Source organism: Camellia sinensis, chromosome 5, assembly GCF_055761805.1.
Source record: "Camellia sinensis isolate YWXY chromosome 5, ASM5576180v1, whole genome shotgun sequence".
Classification (NCBI taxonomy): domain Eukaryota; kingdom Viridiplantae; phylum Streptophyta; class Magnoliopsida; order Ericales; family Theaceae; genus Camellia; species Camellia sinensis.
This window is the reverse complement of record NC_138965.1, coordinates 171,219,261-171,236,378: the sequence shown is the minus strand read 5'-3', so window position 1 is coordinate 171,236,378 and position 17,118 is coordinate 171,219,261. Positions and strand designations below refer to the sequence as shown.

Here is a 17,118-nt window from a genome sequence, read left to right as displayed (position 1 = left end):
GCATGTTTGTGCTCACAGCACGTTCAGTCTGCATGCCCACAGCATCCTCTGTTCTTGTGCGCGCAGCACTTTCGATCCCTTCATGGATCTTGGCTTTCCCGGTTCTCTCAGAATCCTGTTGTTTTATCTGCGTCAGTGCAGCTTGTTGTTCAGCCTTTCTTGCATCCACAATGCTTCCGTCCCCAGCGAAATTCTTTGTACCGGCGCTCTCTGGCAATGTAATCTGACTTCTGGCCCTTCCGGCCACAGCTGATACTCTCGCCCCTGCCGGGCCCTGTTCTGGTTGGGATTCTCCCATTACATCTGGTTGATCGTCGAGCCATCTAGTGGCCTCTGTCGATTCCTCATAGTCGAACCAGTTGATTGCCGCGTCCCCTGGTTCTTGGTCATCGAAAAATTGTAGGTTGGCAAAGTCCTCCTCTATAGCTGTCAGATCATCTGCCCCTTGCCCAACTCCATCCCCCCGGATCATACACAGCTCTCCTGTCTGTGGCAATTCTATACCCAGCCTAATCTGGTCTGTTGACAAGATGTACTCACTCGGATCATAGACTTCCCCAACAAAACTCTGTCCCGTCCCAGATTCAACAACCCCATTCTTTTCCGAAGTCTGCCCTGCCCCATCTTCGATGGTCACCACCGTCGGCTCTGGTTGGGTTGTGGAGATGCCCAACATGCACAAGAAGTCAGTGCAGTCGGGAAGGAACACCTCCGGCTTAGGTAGATGGGTATGAGTAATATAGATGCTAGGATCGTAAGACACGACCCCAGTATGGATAAGATTGACTCTTTTGGGAGGTGGAGTTTGGTTGTGTGTAGGGAGGGGGTTGGTTGTGACGTTGGGTTTTTCTGGTGGCAAAATCACATTTTTATCAACGAGGTCTTGAATCTCGTGACGCAGCCTGAAACATTGGTCGGTATCATGGCCGTGCTGCTGGTGATATGCACAGTACTTGGCTGGGTTGTGAGAGGGAGGGAGTGGATTCGGCAATGGCCTCGGCTCTAGGGGTTTCAGATGCCCCTTTCTGATCAAGACCCCCAGAGCCTTAGACAAAGGCATGTATAGTGGGGTGAAGGTTCTTTGGCCTCTGGGGGGGTATTTGGAGGTTTGAGTATTGCTTCCGGATGCACCGGAGAAGAGTGTGGCTGCCATGGGCCTTGGAAGGGGAGAGGGAATGGTGGTGACCATACTGACCTCCGAAGCTCTTGTAGTTGCAACGCCACTCGGGCTTGAATTGTTGTTACGGTTGAAATTCCTCCTTGGTTGCTCCCTATCCTGGTCAATCAGACCTTGTTTCATCGCGTCTTCGATTTGTACCCCCATCTCGTGTAAATCTGAGAAAGTGAGAAAGGGGAGTACAATCATTTTCTGCATCAACTTTGGTTGGAGATTGCGCACAATCATCCGGATTTGGTCCTTATCAGTGGGCCTCAAAGTCATCATCGACGCCTTTGCCCTCCACCGGGTTACAAAATCTAAGAAAGTTTCCTTGGGCTCTTGCCTTGTCGTTTCGAGATCACGAGTTGTAATCTCGATCTGGGTGTTGTACAAATACTGTGCGACAAAGGCCTCAGTTATTTCATCCCAGCTTCTTTTTACCTCATCCTCTAACTTCGCGTACCAGATGGCGGTCACACCCGACAGGGTTCGGCCGAACAGTGAAAGCTTCTGTGGTCGGGTTAGGCCCATTGGACTCAGGATGTCTGAGAATAGCCGAAGATGGACCATGGGGTCGCCGGACCCGTCAAAACGGTCAATTTGCGGCATCTTGAACCTATCGGGCAATGTCACGGCCACATCGGTATATCCATCCTCGATATCCGGAATAGCCCTTACCCCTTGGGATTTCTTGAAGAGCTTCTCAAGCTTGCTCAGTTTTAGAGCTGTATTGTCACACCCAAATCCGGGCATGACCGGCCGTGGCCCACAGGGACTTAGCCCAAGGCACACGTAAGCCTAAACACGAATCCAATCACATTGAACAACTGAACAATAGTCCAATAATAAATAACCAAAACTCAATCCAGACATGTCACAATTATAAACGGCAAAATCAACCGTAATAAAAAACCATCCAAACTTATGGGATATAAACAACCCACATATCAAAAATAATCCTAAATGAACTTCGATAAGAATAAATATAAATATGCACAAACTTGACATAACACTCTAAACTAAAGGAATGCCCTAGAGGTCCATGCAATTGAGTCCCCGCTATGCCATGAGTCCACTCTAAGTCCTTCTAACACCTGGAAGTGATAAAAACTAAGTCAGCTGATAGCTCAGTGAGTAGCAACATGGATAGTAAATACAGTTTTGAAAATAGGGTTCAATTCCAAAATAAGATATATATCACAGAAACTAGATTGGCATACAGTTTGGTAAATACAATCTGTTTCAAAAAGAAGGTTCCACAATTCAACACTTAAAATACTCATGTTTCGCAAGAACATGATAAACGACATTTTTCACTTAAAACAGATTATAACATGAACACCAATAATTTTCTGGGTACCAATAAAAACAAATAATCTGCCACACATTTCTCAGGCTATAAGCCCCGTTGGATCCAATACCGAACTAAGAGTTATCCTCAGGGTGGCACCTGGGCCTTTTCTCAAAGACGATCCGATTGAAGGTCACCTAGTTGTTTTTAAAGGTCTTTTCCTTACAATCGTTGAGCACTAGAGTCATCACGGCCCAACCCGGATCTGTTCCCTAGTGGCCAGAGTCACCACACACAGTGGAATAATTTCCCTGGACTAAATACACACATGGTCCCAATAATCAATACACATCAGTTTTGCAAAACATGGTAGTTCATAATTATAAACATGAGACCAAAACAAATAGTTTACAGTATGCCAAGTTCACACATGTTTCAGAAATAATTTGATTCAATTGATAATATAATAATTTATCAAAATAGTTTAATCATGAAACAACAATTTAATTTTCCAATAGTTCAGGGTAGGAGAACATTTATAAAAAATATGTAGCACGAAACTACTCACCTGAAAACGAAATAATATAATCCTCGTATAGAGTGTAAAAGTCCAACTAGTGCCCTGAACCAAGTATAAAAACTACACGTCACAACTAATTTAAAAATACTAAAAAAATAGGAACTAAGTAACCTCAACTAAAGCGCACTAACACGGCTCAACCCAACACACCGTTACTCTTAAATATTACCTAAGTTCATATTCTTCAAGGTCTAAAATCACCCAAGACATAGATTCCGATTGAAACTTAACTAAAAATAACTTTAAGATGAAACAGTGTTTTAAACAAGTTTTCCCAATCTATTCGCTAACTTTGAAAATTACAAAACCCACTCCACGCTATTCAAAAAATTCCAATAACCTCCAGATATGATCTAATATATCCTAAGTTTCAAACCCAATTGGTTTCACTTGATTTGCTTATCAAAATAATTATCTACAATTTATTATATCCAAACAGGTTATTTTCTGCAGCACTTTAAAGAAATTGACGGTTCTCTTAATATACACGAGCAATCAATGCAAGGCCAAAAACATACGAAACTAGTCTCGTAACCGGTTCTAATGACACTAATTTGATAATTTTTGGATTTATACCCAAAGAAAATAACAATCCCGAATTTACTGTTTCGGACTGGTTTCCTGGACAGATTTGAATACCTCAATTTATATGGATTTTGACTCCCAAAAATTATGAAAAACTTCAGATATGCAATTCAATATGTAATTGATCTACTTTAAAAATTTCAGATTAAAATTCATCCATTTGATATGGTTTCTTGATTTTTAAAGTTTGTGATTGTGTGCAGAATTTTTGAACTAAGAATTACACCCATTCTTTACACATAAATTTAGCTCCTCAGATTTCTTAACAGTGTATACATATATTTACAAAATACATAAACCTACAACCTCTCCATGAATGAATAAAATAATTATAGAATAAGGATGAAGAACAAAGAAAGAAGAGAAGAAAACCTAGGAGGCCACACAGCACAACACACCCAAAGCTCTCCTTCTTGGCTACAACAATAATCTTGATGATTGAAAAACCCCTCTATTTTCTTCATAAACCCACGGCTGCTAGTGTTGTGGAAAATAATTATAACAAGAGTTGGGGTTTGTGTTTATTTTATTTTATACTAGTGGTGGGCACACTTAGGTCAAATAGATAGATAAATATACAAAATACATATATAAGTTACATGCAATTCAAATGGTAAGAGTCTAACTTATTAATTTTGTGGTCTAGAGTTCAAGTCACACCCTCTTCTCTATTTTTTTTTTTTAATAATAAATCTTGCTTCTCAATCAATGACTTTCACCATAAATTTATTTTAGGTTTAAAATTAATTAAAAGATCCTCCAATAATATTTAATTTGCACTTAAAGATTCATAATAAAATATTTGAGATTTGTAAAATTATTATTTAATTATTTACTTAATTTTTATATTCGGGTTCTCACATGTATGGTCGATTTCGAACTCGAAGGGAGAGTCCGGGTGGTTGGGTGTATGGGTCTTGGACAGTTGAGGCGGAAGCGGGGGCGGAGCTGGCCCCGTTGGAAGGTTCGTGTCCTCTTGTAGGTTCTGGATATTTGGCACGGTGTTCTGGGTGTTAGGCAGAGCGTTCTGAACAGTAGGTGCCTGCTCGGGTAATGGAGCTCCTGGCGGAGGAGGAACTTGATGTGAAGCAGATGCCGCATTCTGTTGTTGCAGTCTGGTAATTAGCTCGGCCTGCTGGGCCATGACCGCGGCCTGCTGTTTGGAGAATTCCGCTTGACGGGTGGCATCCTCTTGCATTTGTCTCATGCTCTCCTGCATCTGGCGCATTAGGGCTTCCATCCCTGATGTATTTTGCTGATCCATCCGACTAACTAGTATGTCTATTTCTATAGCAACAATCGAGACCTCAGTCCTATTGTCCTCTGATGGAGTAACCCACTGTTCTGACAACCTCTGTTCTAACACACTGCGCTTTCTCGGCTTCCTTCTGACAACGGGGGGTAGAGAATGGAACACTGGCTGTCCGTCAATGAGATCCTCAGATCGATTGAGTCGACGACCTCGTGTCCAAAGTGCTTGGGAAATATCTACTGGGTTGGAAGCAATTGTGCTAGAACTGCCCTAGCAAAAGATAAATAAAGCGAAAAGGAAATAAATAAACAGATAAACGGACAGCATAACAGCTTAAAATAAATGCATGACACACAGCCGGACATAATAACACACGGTCAACAAGCTGAATACACACTGTCCTCAATCACTGATTGTTACCCCCGAATCACTGTCCCCAAAGACTGAATCTGATACCCGCAGATAACTGACTCTCAAATACTGACTGATGCCCGCAGGCCCGATACCCACAATACTGAACTGACGCCCGCAGGCCTGATGCCCAAACCCTGTAAACTGATACATGCATTCATATGGAGACGCACCCCAAAGCACATAACAAGTAAGTGAGAGCCAAAACACCCCTATGTTGGGGTAGGGTTTCCCTGTCCTATTTTGTCAGGAGCTAGGGTTTCACTACGCACGCAGCGGTTTTCAAACAACCTATAAACGGGTAAGCAACCTGTCCTAGTTTGGAATGGTCACTACGGATCCGAATATGCACTAGGTCGAATGGTCAAAAAGGGTGCCCCGGTAAAACCGGGGTTTGTGTTCCCATGCTGGCAGAGCCCACAACCGGTCAGCTTTATGGTCATGTCTTGACAAGACAAGCCTCCGGCAAACTGTTCAGGAATAGCAGATGGCAAACACAATGTCCTAGGCGCACCAATGCGAATGCAATGCAAAGAAACACACAAGTGTAGTCAAAACAAGATATCATGAGTTCGAGTCAAGTTCTCTAAATCTCCAGCGGAGTCGCTAGAAACTGTAGACGTCCCCCGAACGCCCCGGGAGGGTGAGTCCCGTTCTGTTCGATATTGGGGTCACTACAGCTCAGGACTCTAAAATTGTCACGGTTCTAAATCTGAACCAAAGAGTCCAAATCCAGCAAATCGTTTTGAGAAAATAGGTTTTGAAAGAAGTGCCAAACATGGACTGCTTTGCCAGATACAGAGTCGCCACCTAAATGTTTTATTTTGGGAAATTTAGGAAACCCTGACTCGTTTGCCTAAGGCCACGTGTCCGTCATCACCAAAGTTGCCTCGGCTCAGGAACTTGGGTACGATTGGGGAAGGTCACTTCCTGAGCACCCCCGCTCGCCCGATCAAAGATCGGCCTTTACTAACCATGATATCTATTTTTGAAAACATTATGTGTTCTTATTCCGGTTATTAGCCTAGATTTACTATGTGATGCGCACAACATACAAGTATAGACTGGATCGCCTGAATTGGAACAAAACGTTTCATGTTTGTTTTTGAAAGATGGTTTGCTACTCGCAAGTAGGCTTAAAATGCAGATTTCGCCACCCTCAGGTGGGCTTAAGAAAAGGTGGTTTTGCCACTATCTAGTGGGCTTTAAAACTCATAGTTAATGATTTGTTCCAATCCAGATAACCCAACCTTCACCCACAAGCATTCAGGCAGTTATATCACATAAGCAAATAGCCTCATGGTAAGCATGCTATTCATGGCAGTCACTCACACGCATGCAAGGATGCTAAAGCATAAAACTCACCGAGTACTTCAAGCCAAAACAGAAACCGATTAGAAATCCATGCTTGATCCTAATTGTACAGAAATGCCTAATGCAACACATGCAAAATGCAACTATAGCAGGCTCGGCTATTCTAAACATGGCATATGAGATGCAACAGCCAACAAGTATTCAACTTTGAAATTGAAATACAAATGCAGTTAGTATGATGCGCCGAGCCCGGTGCATGCAAAACAGATGAATGAATGCAAACATGCTATCATACTACATGCTAATTGAAACATGCCCTAATCTAACCATCATAAGCGGATTAATAAAAGGGAGAAAGACGTGGGGTTGGAAGACATACAACACACACACGCACACTTATTACAGTTATGCCCTCGCGCAGAGGGTCCGAGTGAATAAGTACAGTCCCAAATAATACAGTCCGAATATAAACAAATTCCTAATTAATTTACAAATTAACTAAGAAAGCCATAAATTGGCATGCAAGCCAGGGACTGCCTTGACTCTGATGAACGATGCATGTCTGGGCTGCCTTGCGCGGAAATCCACTGGGATGCCCCAATTAGCCTCTGTTTTACAATTATTCTTGGAAAGCGCGCCAAGCTCCGAAAGGTTGCTAATTCTTGATTTGCTGCAACAGAGAGCAGAAAAGGGGCATAGCAATGTATTTTCACAAATGTATGCATGCCTCGATCCTCATGCCACCAATCACGCATCTCGATGCATGATGGCCGAGGGATCGAATTGTGCAACTCAATATGGAATGAATGCACATGAAAACTCAACTAAAACCTAACTCCATCATGGATAATCCGGAGTGTCGGTGACTGGGAATTGAGACACGTTCTGTCACTCGGAGTACGAAACGTACCTAGTTTCCCGTGCCCGGGCTAACTCCTACCCCGAGCACGATGCAATATGCATGATATGCATGAAATGCAACTAATATACAACCTAGCATGCACAATGCTATGAAATGGCATACACGATGCACGAGGTAACATGGCATACACAATGCGCTAACATACAACCTAGCATACGCAATGCTATGAAATAAAATGGCATACACAATGCATAAATGGGCTTACACTAACATGAGTGGACCTCAGCCACACTCACATAAGAGGCCATTACATGGAAATGAAACAACTCGAGATGTGTGCACACATGCACGCAAACCGAAGACCGACCCTAAGGCACCGAATGCCACTCTACCAAGACATGGCAAGGCATGGAGTATGATATGCAAACATGCAATTTCCAGCAGCAAAACATGACCCAAAACAGCCCCGAATCATAAACACATGGCACCCGATGCATAAAAATGGTCCCGAAATGCAAGATTAAGCATATGAAATGACTTGTAGCTATCTCAAGCATGCATTATTTGATCATGACATGTGAAGACAGATTCAAGGAAGCCCCAAAACAAGCATGTTTTCAGTTCTAAGTGAGGCCAAACAGCAAACAAAAATAGGGAAAAACTAGCATGCAAAAATGGCCCTAAATATGAGATAAAGAAGCAACTCACAGCTGCTGACCCCAAACAGATTAGGGCCCTTCAACAATGTTGAAGAGGGACCCAAAATATGATATTTTACAGTACACAACAAACCACAAAAACCAACACAGGTATGGCTAAACCCTCATGCAAGAAATGGACCAAAAGATGGACAAAGAAACAAGTAGTGGTTTCTGGCCTTAAACACAAAGGAGCCCTTCATCAATGTTGAAGAGGGGCCAAAAATAATGCATTTTATAGTTGATGGCCGGACCCAAAACAGTATGCAAATATGTTCAAAATGCTATGCAAAATGAGGCCAAAAAGAGAGATATAACACAAAGTATATAAAAGATGCCTCAAACCATGAAAGACCCTTAATGAAACATGAAGAATGGGTCAAAATAAGGTTGTTTTCAGTTCTGAAAAGAGCCCAAAAACAGAAGCATCCGAGGCTAACAAATCATGCAAAAATATGGCCAAAAGAGAGATATAATGACAAGTAGTAAATGGAGGCCACAAATGGCAATGAGCCCTTCAACAATGTTGAAGAAGGGCTCAAAATAAGAAACTTTTCAGTTTATGACATTTCTCAAAACAGATTATACATAAGCCAAAAATACTACACAAGATAATGGCATACAAGAGGGATAATGAAGCAAGTGCAACAAGGAGGCCTCAAACAGTGAGAGGCCCTTAAACAAAAGTGAAAAGAAGCTCAAAAAAATGCCACTTTCAGTTAGGGCCGGAGCTCAAAACAGTAAGCATGTATGGCTAAGAAATGATACAAGAATAAGCTTAAAAGAGTGGGAATGGTACTCACCCCTGAAGACCAAACTTTGGTAGCTTCTTGGACCAAAATGCAACACTCCTAAGCTCTGGAGAACACCCTCAAACTGCTGGAATGGAGGATGGAAGGGTAGGGCTATGGGTTGGTGAAGAGATGGTGTAGGGCTAAGGGTGTTTTAGCTTGGAAAATATAGAGCGAGAGAGATATAATGCAAGGGCCTTAGAGGGAAATTTTGTAACCCTAATATCAGAGCTGGAGCCTCTGATATATAGGCAAAAAGAGGGGGGAAATGGGGGGAAAAAATGGAGGGAAAACATGCCAAGGTTCCCTCCAAAATGCAGCCCCCCGGATACAGAATCTGGGGGGAAAATGAATGCACTTCTGCACTGTAGCTGATGCAAGGAACATGGCCGGCCAGTTATCTTGGTTGCAGGTGGCCGGCCGGCTACTTCCCATGGCCGGCCGGCTAGGGTCAAAAGGGTCAAGTGTGATTAATGGCCGGCCACCACAAAAAGAGGGCCTCCCATGTGTGCACAACACAACCCTATGGTTGAACATTGGAAAAAGTGAACCAGGAGAGAGAACAACCCATTTTTCAAAGGGGTTCAAAAGGGTCAACAGAGATTACTGGCCGGCCACCAAATATTGGTGGCCTCCCAGGTGTGTACATCACAAATATGTGGTTAAAAGTTCAAGAAGATGGTCCAAGGATGGTCAACATTGGCTCTGAAGTGAGGAAAATCGGGCGACGGAGGGCGATGAAGGGATAAAGTCGGCTGACAGAACAATTACTGGCCTCCCATCCTCCTACGGCCTGCTTACCAATGAAACAGAAGTCCCTGCCAAAAATGAACCAAAACCAATGCAGAACGAAGGTTCGGGGGCCGAAACACGCAGTTCGAGGCCCCGAAAACTGGCTGTTAGGCACCGAGAGTGATGTTTGACCACGAAGTCGGTTTCCCGGGCCATAGTGTCCCTCAAAAGGGAGCAAATAAGAAGTATGCCAAAAACCGAAGCAAATGGAGGTGGTTAAGCGGTCCCGAACCGAGGCACACGGCCAACGGCTCCGAAAAACAGGAAACCGGACTCCAAACGGGCAAAGTGGCCTACGACCACAAAACGTAGCCTACGGTCACTGAGAGATGATCTACCAGACCTCTCCCTCCCTTCGCAAAGAGAAAACAGAGAAAATCGAGCCTGGTTCGCAAACCGAGGCAAAGCACAAAAGAGTCCAGAAGTCCGGAGGCAAGGCTTGCAACTGAGACTCTGAAACTTCTGAACGAGCACGACATGCAGTATCACCGAGCGCTCAACTGGTGACGTCTGAGTCTCAAGGTCGGTCAAAAATAGGGTGTCTACAGTTGGTTAGTTTAATCATATGAAAAGAAGTCAATTTTGGGCATTCTGCATATTGGATATCTTTGTTAGGAATTTAAACTTTATTTGAGGAAGAGGAGCCGATTTAATAAACTTTATTTTGGGCATTCTGCATATTGGATATCTTTGCTCTATTAAGCTTTATTAGGAATTTAATAATCACGAGGCTGCTAGACTTCATGATTCACTGAGATTATTTGAGGAAGAGGAGCCGATTTTACGCATGCGCAGGTTGATGAATGAGGCCATTGCTGATGAGAGGTTTGAGGTATCGTATGCTTATGATTCCTTAATGCCATTTTTCTTCAAGTACAGCAAAGATCATTCTTTTATTAACAATTTGATTGTGTGGCATTTGAATAGCGGACTTTCATTTTTAATGCTCTAATTATGATTGGAAAGGTCTACTTAGAGAAATTTTTTACTGCAGTGTTTGGTTTAGTTTTAGATAATTAATGTGTTCAAGTGATGCACACAATGAGATTAAGTCTCTTTGGAGGTGATGCACACAAATTGGAGGTTCAGTCTCTTAATTTCTTTCTTAAATTATACATCTTGCTAGAATATCATTTCTTGCAGCAATGAAGTTGCATAAATTGCTGGTTTCTTGAAACATGTCAATATTTTTGTCTCTTAATTCGTAGTATCACTCTTTAATCTTTATTCAATCTGGCTGAGCATGCAACCAAATGTTGACTCTTAACTGCAACCCTTGTTTGGGGACACGAACTACATTACAATTTTTTGAGTTCTAGAAAATATGTACTTAGCATATGTTTTATAATCTGATGCATGTTCATTTGAGGCCCTTGCATCTGCTAACTTTCTACTGTTCTGTTTTCTTGTTTTTGACTTTTCCTTTTTTCCAAGATGCAGCTAGGTACCGTGATGAACTGAAGGATATTGCCCCACACTCTCTCTTGAAATGTTCAAGTGATGCAACAACGTTGGTATGAAAGCCATCTGGTTCTCTTACTAATAATTGCTTACAGTTTACTTTTAAATTCTTAGCATCAGATGGTTTCTATCTTTTTTGTGAGTTTATTATTTTTTGTTAAATAGCACTAAGTTAAATGTTGGTCAAGCTGGTTCATAATACTTTCTTGCATTTTTCCTATTAATTACTGTATGGCAGACTTTTGGGGATGGAGAAAAATATATAAATAAAATGTTCTTGAAGAAATGGCGAAGGAAGGTGTTGCTTGATAATTTATTTTCTGTGGTTTTTAAAAATATTTGTATATGTAGTAGTGTCTTTCGATTCGCATCTTATGAAATGATGCATATATTTTCAAAATTATTTGTTGATTCTCCCACTTCATGTGTCCAGTATCCATTTCGTCTCTACTTGGCTATACTTTTGTGGATGCCTAGATATTCCATGGAAATTTTATTCAGGTTTCTGTGAATTCAAATTGGTAATATATATACAATCTGCTGTATGATTAATATGGATGATCTTAGATTGTTCGACATCAATTACATCTTTTGATGATTTTTCTTGATTATTGGTGAGCTTTTGTTGATTCTTTGAATTTTAACTTCTAATGCAATTCATTAAAAAAAAATGTGATTAAAATATTTTGGTTTTTCTCCAACTTTATTTGATGACACTAGTTGTAATGAGGAGTGATGATTCTTATATCAATCATTAAACGTCCTTGAAGTTGTCCGAGTTTTTTGAGTGTTAAGAATGGCAGTTGATCTATTCAGATGAATGGGTTGGTTGTTCTTACCTTTCCTCAAATACATGTAAGCTTTCTTGGGGCATGGCTTTGATTCTTTTCTATAATAAAAATAATTATATACTATTTCTCCCAACCTGTAAAACTGACTTCTTTTGAGTGATGAAAAAGGTGGTAAAATTAATACATTACTAGTTTAAATACATAATGTCAAAAAAAAAAAGCAATTTTAAATACATAACGTGCATTTGTTTGTCTTACACTTAACACACGTCCTTTCTTTCTTTTTCTCATTTTTCAGGTTTGTTAAGGTCTGGGAAAAGTTGTAGACTTCGATGGGTGAATTATCTAATGACTTATTTTCATATTGTAGGTATGGGACCTTGTTATTGGAAGATTTTTACAAACTCGAGCTTTTTCACTACCAATTACTGCAATAGTTGTTGATCCAACAGAGATGAAGTTATTTTCTGGTGGTATAGATTGCTAGTGGATATTTCTTTTTTGTATACGAAGGACATCATTTTTGTATGATTATCTGTTTGTATGGAATTATTTTTTGGGGTTGGATTATATTTGGTTTGTATAGAATTTGATGTTACAAGACCAAATTTTTGGATTGTTAAAAGTGAAATAGAAATAGACTTATGTATTGTTTTGTTTATATACAGGGTGCAGGTTGCACGAAATAAATACAGATTGTGCAGAAATTAATAATAATAAAAAAAAATAACACTAAATAAAGTTTTTGGTGACTAAATGTTTAGTAGCCAAAAAAACAAAATAAAACTTGTTGGCTACTAAAAATTTAGTAGCCAAAAACAAACCAGAGGTTTTTTAGCGACTAAAAATTTAGTAGTAAAAAATATATGAGACTTTAGGCGACTAAATAGTTTAGTAGCTAACAAAAAATATGAAAATTAATTTTTTTTGGCGACTAAATATCTAGTAGCTAATAATAAATGATACTTTGGGCGACTAAAAGTTTTAGTCGCTGAAAATGAAAATTAATTTTATTTGAAAACTTTTGGCGACTAAATTTTTTTTTGTCGCCAAAACCTTCTCCGACCATTTTTCCGCGACAAATCTAGTCGGGAAAAGGCTTCGGCGACTAAAAACCTTACTTTTGGCGACTAAAACTTTAATCACCAAAAGTACATTTTCTTGTAGTGTAATCATCATGAATTAATTTATATATGTTGTGTGTTGTCAATAAACTAAAGCCGTTGAATTGGCAGTAAAAGCTGGGTAAAGGTTATTGGACTCAGCGCCTATGGTATTGTTCACAAAGGTCTTAATCTTGAGACTAATCAAATTGTAGCAATAAAGAGACTGCATACTTTTTTTTAACTGCAAAAATGGTGTCCCATATACAACAATCCTAGAAATCTTAATGCTGACAGAGATGGATCGCATAAACATTGTCAAGTAAGTTATTTCTTTGGAGTTCTGATTAAAAAAAAAACCCATTAAAAATCTAATCAATGTCTTTGTTTTTTACTTTATATATTTGATTATATACTTTCTTAACAAAAGCTAGGTTAACAGGCTGCTGGATGTATGAAGCAATATAAAAAATGAATGGTATATCCATTTTGAATATTTGGACCTTGATTTGGAGAAATACATGGTGGCTTATCCGGAGAGATTGTCACAATTCACACATTTTTTTCTCCTCATAATGTAATAGAAACGGAGTGTCCAAAAACTCAATTATCAGATTTGTAATTTCTCTAGAATGGAGGTGCTAATATTACTTTGCTTCTGTGAGGCAGGAGCATACAGTGATCGAGTCAAAGCCTGATCATTTTCTAGATGATCTCTTGCTAAATAGCCCATGGCCTGAGCTGAGAAGGTATGGGTCTTAAGACCCCTCTCTCTCTCTCTCTCTCTCTCTCTCTCTGGGTTTGGTTTTTCTGTGTGTTTTATTTTGGCACATCAGTTACTGAACTGTAAAAGCTAATGGATTTTATTTTTTACCATGTACCTAAGCAGCTTACATCTTAAGTGAGAAGCTGATTGCATGTTTATCAATGATAGCTTTGCAGAAACAACTGACTTGAATGTGGCTGATTCTGTTGTCTATAAACACACACCATATGTTATCATTCTTTTGAAAGTGGCAGATGAGTGGGCCAAAACTCATGGTGGAAGCCTTCCATCAACCAGGGAAGAGAAAAAGGAGTTCAAGGTTTGCGCATTTAGTCCCACATTTCATCTTATCCATTTTGTTTTATTGTTGTATGCTACGGTGGCTTGATTGGGACGTTGAACATCTTAGGAACTGACAAGAGCCAGGATGAGAGCAATGGATAAAGACAGCTACAAAGAAGCGGTTGAGGCGTCATTTAAAGTATTTGCTCCTCGGGGTATTAGTAAGTACATGATTTTAATGCATGTTACCCTTGTTTATCTGCATGAGCATGTAATCTGCCAATCAATGGCTCGCAATTAGGACTGACCTTAAGCCTAGTGTGGGCCTCTGATCTGATCACTGAATTTGCTGTCGTTATGATGGCCCATGCCAATGAGGTTCCAAAAAAAAAAAAAACTAGTGAAACTAATATCAATCTTGCCTAACACAAAAGAAAACTCTAAACTTCAAATGGTTTTGCTTGGGAAGTTTTCTTGTTCCACACAAGGGCAAATAAATTAATTAAAGATCAGGATCTGAGCATCTAACATCTTCAGAATTCAGCTATAGAATGGTTTAAAAAATGGCTTGATATGGTACATATAATTGATGCAAAAATTTATTGGAATTGGAAAAGGGTCTTACTAATGACAGCTCTAACGTCTGTCAATAAGAACTACATAATGCCAAAATATTTATAATCCCAACATACATTTTAAATATCCCAAATCACTTTTACATATTTTTATTCAATTTTACAAATTTAAATGCACTTTATACACGTTTTCCAAATAAGAACTACATAGATTAATATTTTAAGGTCTAAATTCCTTTTCAATTTTATATATCCATCTACATCACAAAAATACAATTTTTGAAACAAACCTAAACCCACTTGAGTTGAGTTGGTTTGTTCTCTCTGCATGTTGCCAAGTCATCACCTGTAATGCCACCTGGACACTGGACTAAGCTGTAACTTGCTGGTAAGGGATGTTGTCTAATTTATTCGGAGCGATACTAGTGTGAAGAAATTCATGCATAGTTGTTGAGGCATGGTGAATATATTATATGCTAACCTCTGTCAGTGTGAACCTGTTGCATTGTTTCTATAGACAATCAGCCCTCTTAGGGCGGAATCTAGTATTGAGAAAAATAGTTGTCACTTGGCCAAGTCTTGGTATTTTGAACTTATAGATTATGGAAGAATATGAGAATTAAACTTATTTGAATAAATCCTACTTTTTTACAATTGCAATGATAAGGAATTGTGTTTATATTCTACCTTGAGTACTTTTCATTTCTCTCATGGTTCATCAAATATTTTTCTACCATTGTTTTTTCAGTTGGTTTAGCAAGTCTGCCTCCAATAAGTGTCCCCCAACCTTGCAGTTTTTTATTCTATTTAAATTCGACTGTTCTTGTGTTTTGTCCAATCATCAAGAAGCTTTGAGATTTCAATCATGATTGTAATATGTGGCAGATAAAGATTTTCAGACCCCCCTAGTGCATTCAAAGTATGCAATGAGCATCTTTGTGTGTATTATGCAGTCTGCTTTGCGCTTGAAGATGATAGGGAAATGTGATTTTTTTTTGGGCATGCTTTTTAATTGATTTTTATGGGCAAGTAACATTTTAATAATTTAGCCTGATGTTATAGGAGCAGAATTCTTAATTTTAAGTAGTTGGCAAATATGGCTTATGGAGCTTCCATCCTACTGTAATTAACTGTGAATCATACCTGTAGCACATAATTAGATGGTTAATTTTATCTCATGTTTGGCATGTCACGTTCAAATCTACAGCGTATAATTAATGATAGTCGTGCTGATGTTGATTCTAATTCATTTGATTTTTGGGTGATGGTGGCAGCTCTAAAGGTAAAGCTTCCATTTTTTCACTTTTGTTCCCTAGGATGCTCATTCTGTATTATACCTACTTACAGATCAATTTACCATGTAGTTTGAATTGTATTTCAAGGGTTATTATAGCTCTCATCTTTTCTTCTGTTTTTATTTTATTTTATTTTATTTATTTTGTGCACAATCTATATTGCATATTGTGAATACAATGTATAAATAAAAAAGTTTTCGTTCTACATGCACTTGGAAATTTCATAATTTCTTATCTTTCTAGCCTTCTTGACATGGTATGCAAGAGTGTAGATTTTCCAATCATTCAAGTTTATTGAAGTTGTGCTAATGGAATTGGATGATTCAGGTATATAATCATCATTTTGGTGAAGATGATGGATGACTTGATGGAAGCTGAAGAGAGTTGTGGATGAAGTTATTTTCAGAGAATTTGGAGAGCACACTGATTATTATTATTATTTTTTTTTGTATTGTCATATTGTGTTTTAAGGGGTTTTATTTATTTTATTTATTTTTTTATGAAAAATTGAAAAATGAATGCTTATATATTTTGAGAATGGTGATGGATAAGGTAATGGATAATATAGGTTTGGTTTGAACAAAAGTTAGAAGATCATTAATTATGATCTTTCATTTTTTTTTTAAATGACAGAAATGGTGGCTTTTTTCTTAAAAACGTCGCGAAATGTCGTCATGATTACATCAGAGATGACTCCTCTAACGTGCACAGTTAACAGCTGTTAGATTTAAAGGCGTTTTAGAAAACGTCGTTTAAAGTCTTTAGTGGTATTTTTAAAATGTCACAAAGATACAATGACGGCGCATCATCGACAAATTTTATAAGCGTCGTTTTTTATTTTTGCGGCGTTTTCTAGCCTATTGCGGCGTTTTTAAAACGCCGCTAACGCTTGATTTTCTTGCAGTGATTCCTTCTCTTCCTTGTAAATTCTTTGTTTTTTTCTTGTAGATTAGACATCTCGTCTATTAAAATGATAATTATACCACATCAATAAAAATTAAATACAATATATAAAGGTGAAGAAATTCGAATTCTTCACCCTCTAATAAGGTTCAAGAGTTCTAAATAATTGATGGCTCAAACTTTTGGATAATTAATATACTTGAGGAT

General features: G+C 39.0%; 2 long non-coding RNA genes across 6 annotated transcripts in view; both read left to right on the top strand.

Annotated features, from left to right (window-relative positions):
* The window catches only part of LOC145790982 (uncharacterized), a 37,548-nt gene extending 24,900 nt beyond the window's left edge, over positions 1-12,648 (top strand). Inside the window, exons 2-3 of one of the 2 annotated variants that reach the window (XR_014330495.1) lie at positions 10,448-11,249; positions 12,286-12,648. This is a non-coding gene — a long non-coding RNA (uncharacterized LOC145790982). Of the gene's footprint in view, positions 1-10,447 lie in introns of both variants that reach the window. The other variant, XR_014330494.1, reaches the window with a different exon arrangement.
* LOC114294376 (uncharacterized) overlaps positions 1-16,646 on the top strand; it is a 46,206-nt gene extending 29,560 nt beyond the window's left edge. For 2 of the 4 annotated variants that reach the window (XR_014330492.1, XR_014330491.1), the window contains 3 exons: positions 13,760-13,839; positions 14,025-15,995; positions 16,336-16,646. This is a non-coding gene — a long non-coding RNA (uncharacterized LOC114294376). Of the gene's footprint in view, positions 1-13,162; positions 13,668-13,759; positions 13,840-14,024; positions 15,996-16,335 lie in introns of those variants that run through there. The other 2 variants (XR_014330493.1, XR_014330490.1) reach the window with 2 other exon arrangements.
* The last annotated feature ends 472 nt before the right edge of the window (positions 16,647-17,118 follow it).